The following is a 13,825-nucleotide window of genomic DNA, read 5'->3' as shown; positions in this document are numbered from 1 at the left end:
GGTTTATAAAGTCCACCGCAGCATTCCAAAGTTGTGTTATTTCCGTATGATCATTGTTTCATGCGCTGTGATTTCAGTAGGATAAATATAAATTCCAGTTCAATATGCTCACTGGCGGAACAGTTTCCTTTGAATGACTGGAGTTTTCCCAATTCTGACAACTCAGAGGTGTAGATTATTAGTCTATGGAAATAACAAGGCTAAGGAGGATGTTGATTTGATGTCAAGTCCTATCTATACATCAACATCCAAAATGCAGTCTAGAAATAAAGTTAGATAGAGTACATGGTGGTTAAAATAACAACAAATAGTTGCAGACCTGACAATTAATGACATTTTGGCCTTTGACGGACACCCTTTGTGAATTGTAATGGATGTAATGCTTTTCTTCCCACAAGAATTCATGGTGAGGATTCTTCTTTCACAGACGATAAATTGGCAAGGACTCTCCCCTTTCCAGTTTCGTAACCGTGTTGTGTTTCATAATACAAGCAGAACTTGAACTAGCACTGAAGCGGACTCCCCGAGGCACCACGCTGAGCACAGGATTATCTTTGCCCCCATTACCCCTTTGGATAAGGGAGCGATATCTCCTCACTCTCCTTTAACACTTTACAATCCAAACAGCTAAGCTGACATTGTACGATGAGTGCAGAGAACTCAGCTCAGCAAAGTCACACCATAATGAATTATTGGCAGACTTTGTTCTATCTAGGCTATCTTGTCAGACACACAGACTGTCTCTAGGCACTATGACTGGCTTATACACCGAAATACTTAATGTGTAAATACCAACTAAACTGTGTAAATACCACAAATTATCCAACCTGTCAAGTCTTTAAACTCGGAGCCAAATGTTTGGTCATATTCTCAGTCTGAATTTCTCGTTCTTGTGTCAGTTGTTTCCATATTTTAACCATTATTTCATTTAAATGTTCTTGTCACTTATTTTGGGGGAGGTCCTGTCTGTCGTTTCTGCCAAGACAACAGTGAATACAGACTCATTAGATAAGTGGGGCTTTCATTAAAGCAACTTCAGTTGTAACACCACCCCAATGAGTGCACACACCTAATAGATTAAATAAAAGCATCAAGGTACTCGACACGCACAAATACAGTGACAAGAAGGAACTGTTTGACACAATTGTAGGGCTAATAACAAAAAAAGATGACAACTGTTTACATTCAGAGGAGTAACATATCAACACATCTATCAAATAGATACCTGTACCTTTGCCAAAAGTAACTCTGGATGTTGCTTCTGCTGTTAGCAGCTACCATTATCAGTTGATTGGGGGCCAAAACTTTCACTCTACATTCTCTTTGTTTTTATATCAGGCAAGCATCTCCATTACATTGGCTATAATAAATATTTTCATTATAAATGTATGAATTCATGATCTTAAAAGGAGTCGCTCCTAGTGATCGATCTAAAAGAGAAACATCACCAAAATCTGCAGATCCCCTCGGCTTCAAGGACCTTTATAGCAGGTATCAGCCTGTTGTTTAGCTATCCGCAACCTCACTGTTATGGTTCACTCTCACCGCTGTAAATAAAGTCACTTTGGACTTACTTTCGCCAGGTGGCCAGAAACAAGACTCCAAATGAATGATAATGTTGCACCGTAACCGCTAGATGGATCTGATTGCAAATTAGTTAGTAGCCATATCAACTTAAAAAGGTCCGCTGTCCCCAAGTGGCCAACAAATCAGTTATTGTGGGTTTAAGTTCCCAAAAAGCTTTACTCAACACAGAGCTAATGCTAAAGCTAGCTTGTTGATGTCAATGATGTTAATTTTTTAACGTAATGCCTACCCCTTATATGCCACATTTCCCAAAGTAAGGATACTTGTGCAATAGCCAACCATACTTTGAACCTGTAATGTCGGCCAGTAAAAGTGATTGTGGTCATTTCTTATTTTGCAATGTAAAACTCAGCTGACAGAAAAACTAATTGTCCATATCTTTTGCATTTCACACACGAAGGGAGTGGCCATGGCTATTGTTGTTGACTAAGGCTTCAGGAATGTGTAACCGATTCATATTAAGAAACCTTATGGTAGCGCAATAAAGACCTATTTCGTGTAGTAACAACAGGAAACGTTATGGTGGCAAGGTTTACCACAGTGTTTATCTTATAGCAGGAGCAGGCAGTATCGTCTGAAATAAGACCACCGCCGCTAACCCGATAAAGTTGGATACACTTCTGTGAAATGAAAGATTAATAGTTCTCTATTTACATTCAGAGCATTATCATAATGGCAAACAGCTATTAGCTATGTAAAGAAATAGTGGCGTAATGTCTACCCAAGCAGAGAATGAAGTTGCTCTCCCTATGTGTGTTTTCTTATCGGAGTTTCTCTGTGCTTTGTTTACATAGCCGGGCTGTTATCGCATGATTTTTAGTACAGGTTATACTTTGTTTACGCCAGTGCTCGGTGCTTTAGGGAGAGCCTCGGCAGCCAGCACGCAAACTCCAAGCATGAACGGAGGCGCTGCGTTTTTCTCCGAAACGGCAGAGGGCGTACAAACAAAATGAACTGTGAAGAATCAAAAAACAAAACAAGTGTAACTCACAGATATGACCATAGACTGCTGGCTGCCAGCTTCACTATGATGAGTATAAACTACACTTTAGCGTTCCCCACTGGCTAGCTCGTGGTCCACGCTCTGCACTGCGCCCATACGGCTATTATGGACAACAACACCATCCCAACCAACAATGCCGACGTTGCAGAATCAAAGCGTCTACCCTCCGGTTTCCCTAAGGTTAACACTGTCTGTTTGAATTGTAAGGTGCAAGCAGACGACTCAGCTGTCGCCTTGTTGTTTTATAAGTCAACAACTACTAAGTGGATCACAAATAAGATGCATCAAGATTATGGCTAAACTATTTTTAAACGTTTTCCTTTTAATGTCCCTCCAGGTTTTGAGATGGGTTTCCACAACCCAACAGAAGTCCATTTACTGTACCTCCACTGATTTTGGAAAGATATCTCAAAGCCAGAGCACATAACACTAAAAACTATTTACATACCCATTTATAACCAGTGGTGACAAAATATGCTTCATGTGTTATGGGTACAAACCGTTCAAGATTAATTGGACAGCAGTTCAGTAGGAAGTGCCCTTGTTTGATTGCCAACAAAAATCAATGGGTGTAAAGGTTTATATGTCAAAGCTATATCAAAACAAATCCCCCCCCATATAGTGCTGTGCTTAGCTATTATTAACACACTATTGTTTCTCAGTGGCAGATTAAATGCAGCAACACAACAATCAAATCTGTGGATGAAGGCCCCACGCAATACAAGTGTATATCAAAAGGCACCGAAGACCACATTCTGTTGTGTCACAATTTAAATCAAGTCACCTTCATTTACATAAGGCGGTGACAATGAAGCAGAGAATGCTCTCAAACTGTTAAGTGACAGCTTGGACGTATGAATGTGTATGAATGCTCATCATGGAGGTGGTGGTAGAGATTGGCCAGCTGATAAAAACAGACATCAGCCTCTTTCCACAACACATGGTCTGCCATCCCAGTAGACCACAAAACAAAACACTAATACATCTGTGCAATACAAATACACTGTGCAATACTATAATTATGCTGTCTGTATTTATAAGATTATTTTTTTAGTTATTGTGGATTCATTATTTTTCTTACCTACTTACTTATTTAAAATACTTTTTTCTACTATGTACCTTGTTTGCACTACATCTATGCTGCTGTAATCCTGTAACATTTCCTCTAATAAAAGGATTATCTTATCCCATCTTTGTTTTGTGTTAATGGTCACCTCACTCAGGTCAGATCACAAGAAGGTTTGGTTGTTCTTTGTGAATGTCAACTATGTGACTGTCAAGCTGTAGCTGTTCATTAGTAGTTAGACAACAGAGAGTCATGTGACCGCTCCTCACAACAGCGGATGCTTTATGGGCAGATAACCATCGTTAGCTGCACATCAAACAGACAGGGCAGAGCCAAGTTAGCGTCATGCTAACTCGATTAGCATGATACAACAATACACAACACGATTGACACTTTTTTTTTTTTTTTTTTAGAAACTGACATTCTTTATTAACATGTGATATTGATAGCGTGGCGTGTGAATAATGGGGGTTTAACACTAACGTAACAGATATAACCATTTCATATTTATTTTATTTTTTTACGTTAGCAGCTCTGACAGCTAGCTGAGGTGGCTAGCGACGTTAGCTTCTTAGCTAGCATAGCCTAGCCTAGCCTATGTAGCACGTGTTCACGATTTGCGAAATAATCAAGCAACTGACCACAGCCAGCCGACCGCGAGCGGCGATGTCGCGTGGGGGAGCGGCTAGTTAACCGGTTCTCTGAGTAACCACGGTTACCAGATGTTCGATAGGACCGTGTGTTGTTTGTTAACGTATAGCTTCGAACAGGTCAACAATGCTATGTGTGTGTGTGTGTGTGTGTGTGTGTGTGTGTGTGTGTGTGTGTGTGCGTGCGTGTGCCGTCGACCAACAACAGAACGCTCAGAACGCTCAGAACGCTCAGCCCCCCCTCCCCCTCCCAAAACCAACGGACAACCAGCAATGGAAGCTACCGAACCTTAGCGGTGGGGCAGGAGAGACCATCCGGCGGTGCTGTCGTACGGTAGCCGATGATATCAGATCCCAAATTCGCTTAAATAGCCTCTCGCTTCGATCGAGTGTCTCGCCCCTGAATTAATCCACACCAAAGAGTACTCTCCGCTTTCATTCGTTTCCCCAGCTATGCCGTGCCTGTTCCTGCACAACACAGTGGTCTAGCACTAGTCTGTCTGAGCCGCTGCTGCTGAGACCACAGCGGGGCTGAACCGCCTCTCTCTCTCTCCATAGGTCCGCATGCTCTCTCGCCCCTCCTCTTTACTCCACGGCTATGCTTTTCTCTCCATGCCCACGACAAAACGTTCAGTGATACAGACGCTGTGGTGTTGAAGGCAGTCGTTGTCATAAAGCACCCACAACAACAACAAAAAAAAGATGAAAACGAGCAGTGGTATTATCCACTGTGCCTCTTTCTCTCAGGCTCTGCATAGCCTACTTTCTAAACATCATATTAACATCATTATTGTATTGTATTAGTTTGTTGCACTTATTATATTGTATTAGTTTGTTGCACTTATTGTATTCGTATTAGTTTGTTGCACTTATTATATTGTATTAGTTTGTTGCAATTATTATATTGTATTAGTTTGTTTAGTTTGTTGCACTTATTATATTCGTATTAGTTTGTTGCACTTATTGTATTCGTATTAGTTTGTTGCACTTATTATATTCGTATTAGTTTGTTTAGTTTGTTGCACTTATTATATTCGTATTAGTTTGTTGCACTTATTATATTCGTATTAGTTTGTTGCACTTATTATATTGTAGTTTGTTGCACTTATTGTATTGTATTAGTTTGTTGCACTTATTTATTTATATTGTATTAGTTTGTTTTTGTTGCACTTATTGTATTGTATTAGTTTGTTGCACTTATTCGTATTAGTTTGTTGCACTTATTTAGTTTGTTGCACTTATTGTATTCGTATTAGTTTGTTGCACTTATTGTATTCGTATTAATTTGCTTCTGCACTGTACTTTTGCTCTGGTTCATGCTTTTAGATGCTTGTTTAAGAAAGGAGATGCACTTATGACTTCTGGTGACTAGTAGTTCTCTTGAATACCTATGTTGAATACACTTATTGTAAGTCGCTTTGGATAAAAGCGTCTGCTAAATGACTGTAATGTAGTGTAATCATAAAGCATGACACTAAAAACCTGTGCAATACAAATACACTGCAATTATAGTTATAATAGTTTTCTGTCTGTATATATAATATTTCAGTTATTGTGGATTCTTTACTGTTTTTATTGGTTATTTATAATACTTGTTTTTCTTTTACTAGGTCTCTTGTTTGCACAATCCTCTATGCTGCTTTAATCCTGTAAATTTCCACGCTGCGGGAATAAAGGATTATCTTATTTTATCTTAATAATAATAATAATACATTTTATTTATAGAGCGCTTTTCAGAGTACTCAAAGACTCTTTACAGACATTTAAAAACAGCATATAAAAGCTACACACTAAAAACTTAAAACACACAGCATTAGTCAGACATTAAAAGCAGTTTTGAAGAGGTGAGTTTTGATTTCTGATTTGAACATTGAAAGATTATTGCAGTCTCGGATGTGTCGCCCCAAATATATTATCTTATATTTATTTCTGCAAACGACCTGTATTCCATTCTCATATAGACATGTTCACATTGTATGTATGCCATATATATGATTTCATATTGCACAAATCTTACGCTACCCTATTGCTTATCTACACACATTACATTTCTTTACAAATATATATATATAGATATATGTTGCTTTTAGCAATCCACAAAACAATTACATGTATGATGGATACATGTAACAAATAGAAGTTACATTCATCTATCTATTCTTTCCTTCCCTTTATCAAGATCATAGGTAGAGTAAAAGTTACTGGTGAGACATAACATTAGTATTTTCCAACCTCATGTTCTCTGTTTGTCCTTCATCTTATATCTTTATATATTTTAGCACTATTTATCTCTGATATCTTTAATCTATCTATCTATCTATCTATCTATCTATCTATCTATCTATCTATCTATCTATCTATCTATCTATCTATCTATCTATCTATCCATATCTATTATCCATCCATCCATCCATCCATCCATCCATCCATCCATCCATCTATCTATCTATCTATCTATCTATCTATCTATCTATCTATCTATCTATCTATCTATCTATCTATCTATCTATCTATCTTAGTTTGCCATCACCTAGATATATTTCACTACATCCCTGCTGCTCCAAACATATTTAGTGGCACATATTGTCATTTTATTAACAGCTTTTATTGTCCCTCTCTCTCACACTACATCTATGGGGACAAAATCCTCTGTATTCTCTCTCCCTTACAGCTTTGACCAGAGGTTTCAGGAGGGGTCAGTTCAAGCGTTGACACTCCAGGAAGTCTACATCTGTGCTGCTTGATGCCCGTGGAGAAGTACAAGCTGTGAATACAGCGACTTAACATTGAATGATAGTATTTGGGAGTTCACAACATTCCATGCTGTGTACATAGTTGATGACTCTGCTGAAGCCAGTGCCCTCTAAATGGTCTGAAACATCTTTTGTCTGCTTCACAGCTCTACCGGCTTATAAAACCACCACCCACACTGCAGCTATTTCAGTCACACCAAATAATTTTGTTTTAAAGTATTTCAATTAATCATTTACAAAAGAAACCTGCCACTACGTAATCTTGGTTTTGGCAAGCTAAGGTAATCAATTTCACTCCATTTGACTTTGTATACTTTTGATTTCATATTAAGCCATTCCATTTGGACAAGGCGTTGGCAATCTGGCACACTTCTGCCAGGCTATATCTTGACCTAAATTTCAGCAGGCAGCCTTCCCTGTGATGTCAGATGGGATTGTTTTTCTTCTCTGTGTTTTTCTTTCTGCTCTGTGGTTTGGGAGACCCCCTCTAACCATCAGTATAACCACCATCTCTTCATCCAGCCGTCACAGAGCAGGAAAGAGAGCTGTTTATTTCAGCTGGGCTCTCTGGACCCAGGCGCATGTCGGAATAATCTATCCCCCATCGCCGCAATGCCCAATTTGTCAGCTCACTGATAAAGCACAAACGTTTCTCACTTCCCGGTTTTGATGTCAACAGCTGTGTTTCATCTGGAGCCAGATCCCCTGTAGAGTGAAATGAAGCATCAGACAAAGCCCAAATGGCACGGTGAACTTTATTGAGATCCTGAAATACCTGATACCTGAACAAGGGACACTTTTCATGATTGCAAAAATAAAATTTGGAGCCTACTTTGGAAGAAAACACCTGAGGTATCTCGACTACAAGTTAATAGAAAAGAACTGGAGAGGATTGTTTCAATAGATCCAGAGCCCACATGAAAGGCAGCACTGAGAGTGACTGCACCAGCTAAGCAGACTTCAGAGATTTCAAAGCCTGTCAGTTGATAGATGTACTGCAGACAGTCATTAAGGCTCCGAAATAAAAGATGAACAACAAAAAAATCCTTTAGAAACAGAGAGGAGGCTGAAGGGAAAATCCTCATCAGAACAGCATTCTTAAAAGACGAGCTGCCATCCGCAGTCTACCGGATTAATGGAGCGCCCCTTTGTGAATGATCAGCTTTGATTACAAATTCAAATACTCCTTTGCTGGTGCCATCTACCCAAACTGTGGCTGATTAGAAACACATTATTACACTCGTTCTTAGTTTTCTATTGTCTTCAGGGGTAGTACTTAAGGCGTGTTCAGTTACACTCAAACTAATTGGATCCAAGCACAATTAAACGTACAATCATGAACAGGAAATATCTCCAACTGAAATCATGTGACTCATCTTTAATATGCTTTTTAGATGAAGGCGATGGAATACTATTTGGCACAGGTTGCTATTTATATCGCTGGTATAATTACATGTCAAGTTCTTCCTTTGGCTGTGATGTACATTTTTAGCCGAGACATAATTCATCCTGCCACATCGCTGGCATTCATTATTGTCACGACTGGGCTCGAGTCAAACAGCCTGGGAAAATGATCTTTCTCTGTAGATATCAGAGGCAGAGACGGGAAGCGAGAAAGGATTCTGTTTTGTTTTTATAAATGTGCTTAAACATGACACTATTTTTCTTGTATCATTAACAAATCAATCTAGGTTTACAATGCAGGGCTGAACATTTTTCACCGCCACAAGACTTCACCAAACTACCTCCTCCTCACCACAACAAAGACAGCACTGAGAGCAGAAATGGCAGCATTTCACAGAGTGTAACTACTGCCTGCATTGTTGGAATTCCAGCTTAACTTCCTGAGTCTGTCCACACCTGGCCAACCGCCAGCAAACACGTTTCTCTCATTTACCCCCCCCTCCTTCCCTTTATCAAGATCATATGTAGAGCAAAAGTTACTGTTGAGACATAATATGAGTCTTTTCCAACCTCATGTTATGAGTCTTTCTTAACATCTTATATCTTTATATAATTTAGAACTTTTTTTTATCTCTGACATTGGTAATCTATCTATCTATCTATCTATCTATCTATCTATCTATCTATCTATCTATCTATCTATCTATCTATCTATCTATCTATCTATCTATCTATCTATCCATCCATCATCCATCCATCCATCCATCCATCCATCCATCCATCCATCCATCCATCCATCTATCTATCTATCTATCTATCTATCTATCTATCTATCTATCTATCTATCTATCTATCTATCTATCTATCTATCTATCTATCTATCTATCTCATGATGCCATGTGTTCTCTATTTTCATGGGGCAAGTTGTGCCTGAATTTCTTTTGGTATCACTGGCTGGCGTGGGCGTGACAGACATACAGTATACACACTTGTTCCCATGTCGAGGTGAACCCCTGTAATGAAACTGGCAGTAGCACAGCATCGCTGGAGCTCAGCTCAGTCAACCATCTGTTAGGTTGCATGGATTCATGCAGGGTAAATTAGAGTGGACCTTGTATGGACCTGTTCTAGCATGACTGTCATTACATCAATGTTCACCATGAAATGAACAAAAAAAAAAAACATTCCTGTCTCTTTCTAATGGAAAAAGCATGCGAGGAGAGTATGAATCACTGCCTTCCATGTCTAATCCAGGTATCAATACATCAAATAAAATTAGATACATAGACGTCATACAGCATATATTATGGATGTACATTTGCATTCACACATGGAATGCATTTTGGCATTGGTAAGGCTTACCAGAAATATTATATAGCAGGTCAGACTAGATGTTTGGTCTCTGATACTGTGCAACAGCATCTAAAAACAGCACTAGAAGTTATAACAATGAAGCATTTTACAGAATAGATAACATAGTGAAGAAAGAGCTAGAGGGAATCAAAGTGGTAATGTGTTGGCTTGGATGTGGTAGGAAAATGATAGCTTGTTCACCTTTTTCTAGCAGAAAGTCTACCTAACAATAATAGACATCATCTCTGGCATAAAAATATGACATTTGAACCCATGGTTAAGATAAAAGTTCAGCTTCTTTCCAGCATGGACACACAATGCATTTCTTTTTCTCTTCCCCTCAAGGACGAAGCCCGTTTTGGCTGCATTTTTCTCACTAAGTGGCTGAGCCATAAGTCCAGAGGTGAATTGCAGCTGCTTGGCTGACTGAAATACAACTCTGCAGGAAGTGCTGAGCTGGATGGACTTTCACTGCTGCGTATAAGTGCTGAGTCCTTCGACACTTCAGAGCAAAACATTATCTCTCCAGCCCTTTGTCCATAGCATGATAGCGGGCTATAGGTTCCCAGGCTGCTCACATGTGCACTAAACCATTAACTGGTAAGAAGATGTGTGGGAGGGAGAATACTGTGATTTCCAAGAAAAAAAGGAGGGGAAGAAGGACAGGGATGTATATGGGTTGCCATAGCACTATATAGGGGAAGAAGAAGAAGAATAGTGGCATTTTCACTGGAAGGACGGAAAGGGGAGGGGTCCAGAAGAGTGCAGAACCCCCATAAATAAAGCTAATGAAATGGCAGTTGAGTCTGGAGAGAGGTGGAATGGCTGGTTGGGTCTTACCCACTGTCTGATTTATCCTCAGTGTCCCTGTGAGCACAGCAGGGAGATCCATTACCTCACCTCATCAATAACATCCCATGGACAGGGAAAAAGGCCTGCTTTCTACACCGACACTCACCCCAGGGACCGGCTCAGGAGGCTCACTCGGTGGGGGAGAGGAAGCTGGCCTAATGTAGTCACACATAGAGAGCAAAAATGTCTCCGTTGGGGGATGGGTTGCTTTAGGCTGAGCTGTGTAGGGGTGGAGCTCAACATACAGCACAGAACATACTCAGCAAATTACAGCAACTCACAATCACATGTACATGCATCTTACAAGCAATGGAAAATGAATGCCTTTGCTGTCTCCCACATGGACACAGTGGCTTTATTCTTACTGTGTGAGTCGGCGATGAAAAGATAAGCGTGTATTGTCTGAGTCAGTTGATGCAGGGCCCTATAATAAATAAGAGTGTGGACACAAAGAGATAAGCGTCACCTGAATCATAAGAAATGTTGTCAATAAACCAGAACAGTCAAGGTGTGCTCATGCCTGAGCTCATGATGTACTATAAACAGAGCGGTGAATCAAATGATCCCGGAGAGACTGGAATTATGAAGGTACAGGAAATTGTTCTTTGATGTAACAGACAGTAGCGGAATTAAAACAAGGCATGTGATGAAGATAATAGAGCCTTGGAAGTATTATGTACCAGAAATGAGGTGAAATGTCAACAGAGCTTACGGTCTACAGGGAGTTGATAACAGTTCAGAGATAAGAATAGAGTGCAATAGCAGATACTGTGATTGGAGTAATCTCTGTCACACACTCCCTCTCTCTCTCTCTGTGCATGTGTGTGTGTGTGTGTTTGTGTTTGAGACTGATCTTTCATGTGCTTTTTTTTCCAGTGAGATCACAAGGTAGTAGCAGCGTCTGTGTCAGGGTAGAGTAAGAGACACCCTGAGGGAAAGGCTTTCCAGCAGCACGGCTGAAAGGAGGAAGCTTTTGACACTCAAACATGCCTCAGAAAGACACTGAATAAAATCCTTGTCAATCACTCCTCATCTCTGAATCATGATTTTCTTTTCCACAACTGCTCCAGTGTCAGCTACTCAAATGTTAGACTATGATCACGTAATTGAAGATTTCACTGCTTGTGTCAGGAATCCAGATTTGCCTTTGGAGAAATGCTGGTGTCTGGAATGTAAACGTACAGTCCTTAAAGCTTTGTGGAGAGTGAAATGAAGTCAACTGAGTCTCTCTCTTCAAAGTTAAGCCTCTACAATGTGCTACGTCAGAGACGACTATCTTCTCTGTGTTATTAGGAAACATAGTGAGCCTCAGCGGGGGCATTCAGAGTTTAGTTCCCTACGCAGTGCTCAGCCGTGCCTTTCAACAAATAGAGAATCCGATTACATCTAATACATATAATAGTTCCACTCCCAGCTGTAGTTGGCTCAGATAAGCACTTATAATTTATTTAGGCCACATAGCCCACAAGAGACAAAGAACCCAAAATATGATAAATACACTTCTAATGGCTCAGGTGACACTCAGATGTTACTGGGCTGTTCTACAGAAGGGAAATAAGATTTCAAATATCCTATTGTAAAATGGAAAACTAAAATAGCAACAGTTATATTTGAGGTTTTATAACTAACGTTTATTTCACATTAAATAATTAAAACAAAAGTCTTAAAAATAAATATATAAGAATAGATCTTGGTAATAAACACTACAATAACTGAGCTTTTGGTCACTTTGTGGCAGCAGAAACAAGCTATAAACACAGCAGTGATTTGTTGTCACTTTGTTCTGTAAATCAATATGGTGAACTTGTTAGTATATAGTCGCCATTCAACAGATATTGAGCAACATTAACATTCATTTGGAGTCCCTTTTCTGGCCTCCAGAGTCCAAGTCCAATAGTCACTCTCCTCTCAGCTCAGCTATTTTTGGTCACTAGTCTTTACTCTAAATACACAAATCAAACACAAAGGAGCAGGTTGCTGTATACGTCCTTGAGGAGGAGGGAGATATCCTATTCAGCAGCTTCTGTCTGTCTCTGCTGACACCAAGGTGAAAATGAACACAACTCTTCTCTCAGACAGGAAGGAGGGAAAACAGTCCATCAAACAAGCAGTGAACCGAGCGCCTGCATCCTGGAAAGCGTTGACGCAGGAAAACAGGGTCCTCTGAGAATAGAGCCAGCACTGTAAGCATCTACAACGCTCCCTGAGCAATCACAGTGTATGTTCCTTTTTTCCACCTGACCTGGCCTTCTGTCGTCTTGCACGGAGCCAACAACACTTGAGGTGTGTTTGCAGTAACAGCTTTTGTTATGCTCTTGTGAATGCTCAGAAAATCATGAGATGGTGTGCCACAGATTTATGTGAAATAAACCACCACAGCTGTCAGATGGCGTTCATGTGAGCATAATCAAAACAATATTTCGACAGTATGTACATTCCTGTAGAACAGTGGGGTCTTCCATGACAACAACACACATCAGAGTCTATTGTGGTTGACTATGAGACAAAATAAAACATAAAGGCATCAGAAAGAGCTGAATGGTCATTGTGAGAGAGCAAACATAGAAGAATTTAGCCTTCGACTGCCAAAGCTGGTGAGTCACATCCGATCTGAGAGATTCTTGCCAGATGTGGGAGAGTGGGAGGTGAGTATGGGCTGCAGAAATATGATATATAATAGCTGCGATCCAGCCTGCAAGTGTTTTTTTCTTGGACACCCAGAAATGAATCCATCCACCTTGGAAAGTCCTCAAGGCTTTTCACACTAAGAATGTAATGCGAGTAACAGATTTGTGCAGGGTCTTTGTGTATTTATGTCTGTAAGAGACAGAGAGGAGACTGTGAAGAAGGTGAACAATGCACTGTATATGTTGAAAAGCTTGTGTGGGATGCATGTTGACTGTTTTGTTTGAAATAGCTCAATGATAAGGATATCCTCTGCTTATACTCCTGGTGTGTAACTTTAAAACGACTACACGGGTAGCTTTGCACTAAGTGACTTTTGCAATCGTTTTAAACTTCTAAGTGTAGTAACGCCACCATTTCAAGTGCCTTACATTAATTATCATGATGATCTCTATCTCCCTTTTGCAGTTTTATCTCTTTCTTGTCAATATTTTGCTAAAAACCTCCTCTCCATCCCACCCACTCACTGTCT

The 13,825-nt window shown here is 39.9% G+C and overlaps 1 protein-coding gene across 9 annotated transcripts in view; it reads right to left on the bottom strand.

Annotated features, from left to right (window-relative positions):
* Nucleotides 1-4,822, bottom strand: part of ncor2 (nuclear receptor corepressor 2) — an 82,221-nt gene extending 77,399 nt beyond the window's left edge. For all 9 annotated transcript variants that reach the window (XM_054611760.1, XM_054611767.1, XM_054611764.1 and 6 more), the window contains exon 1: nt 4,596-4,822. The gene's annotated coding sequence lies outside the window, so the exon portion shown is untranslated. The remainder of the gene's footprint in view (nt 1-4,595) is intronic.
* Nucleotides 4,823-13,825: the final 9,003 nt, after the last annotated feature.

Source organism: Anoplopoma fimbria, chromosome 13 (genome assembly GCF_027596085.1).
Source record: "Anoplopoma fimbria isolate UVic2021 breed Golden Eagle Sablefish chromosome 13, Afim_UVic_2022, whole genome shotgun sequence".
NCBI classification, from domain to species: domain Eukaryota; kingdom Metazoa; phylum Chordata; class Actinopteri; order Perciformes; family Anoplopomatidae; genus Anoplopoma; species Anoplopoma fimbria.
Note: the sequence above shows the minus strand (reverse complement) of the source record. Positions and strands in the feature narration are given on the sequence as shown.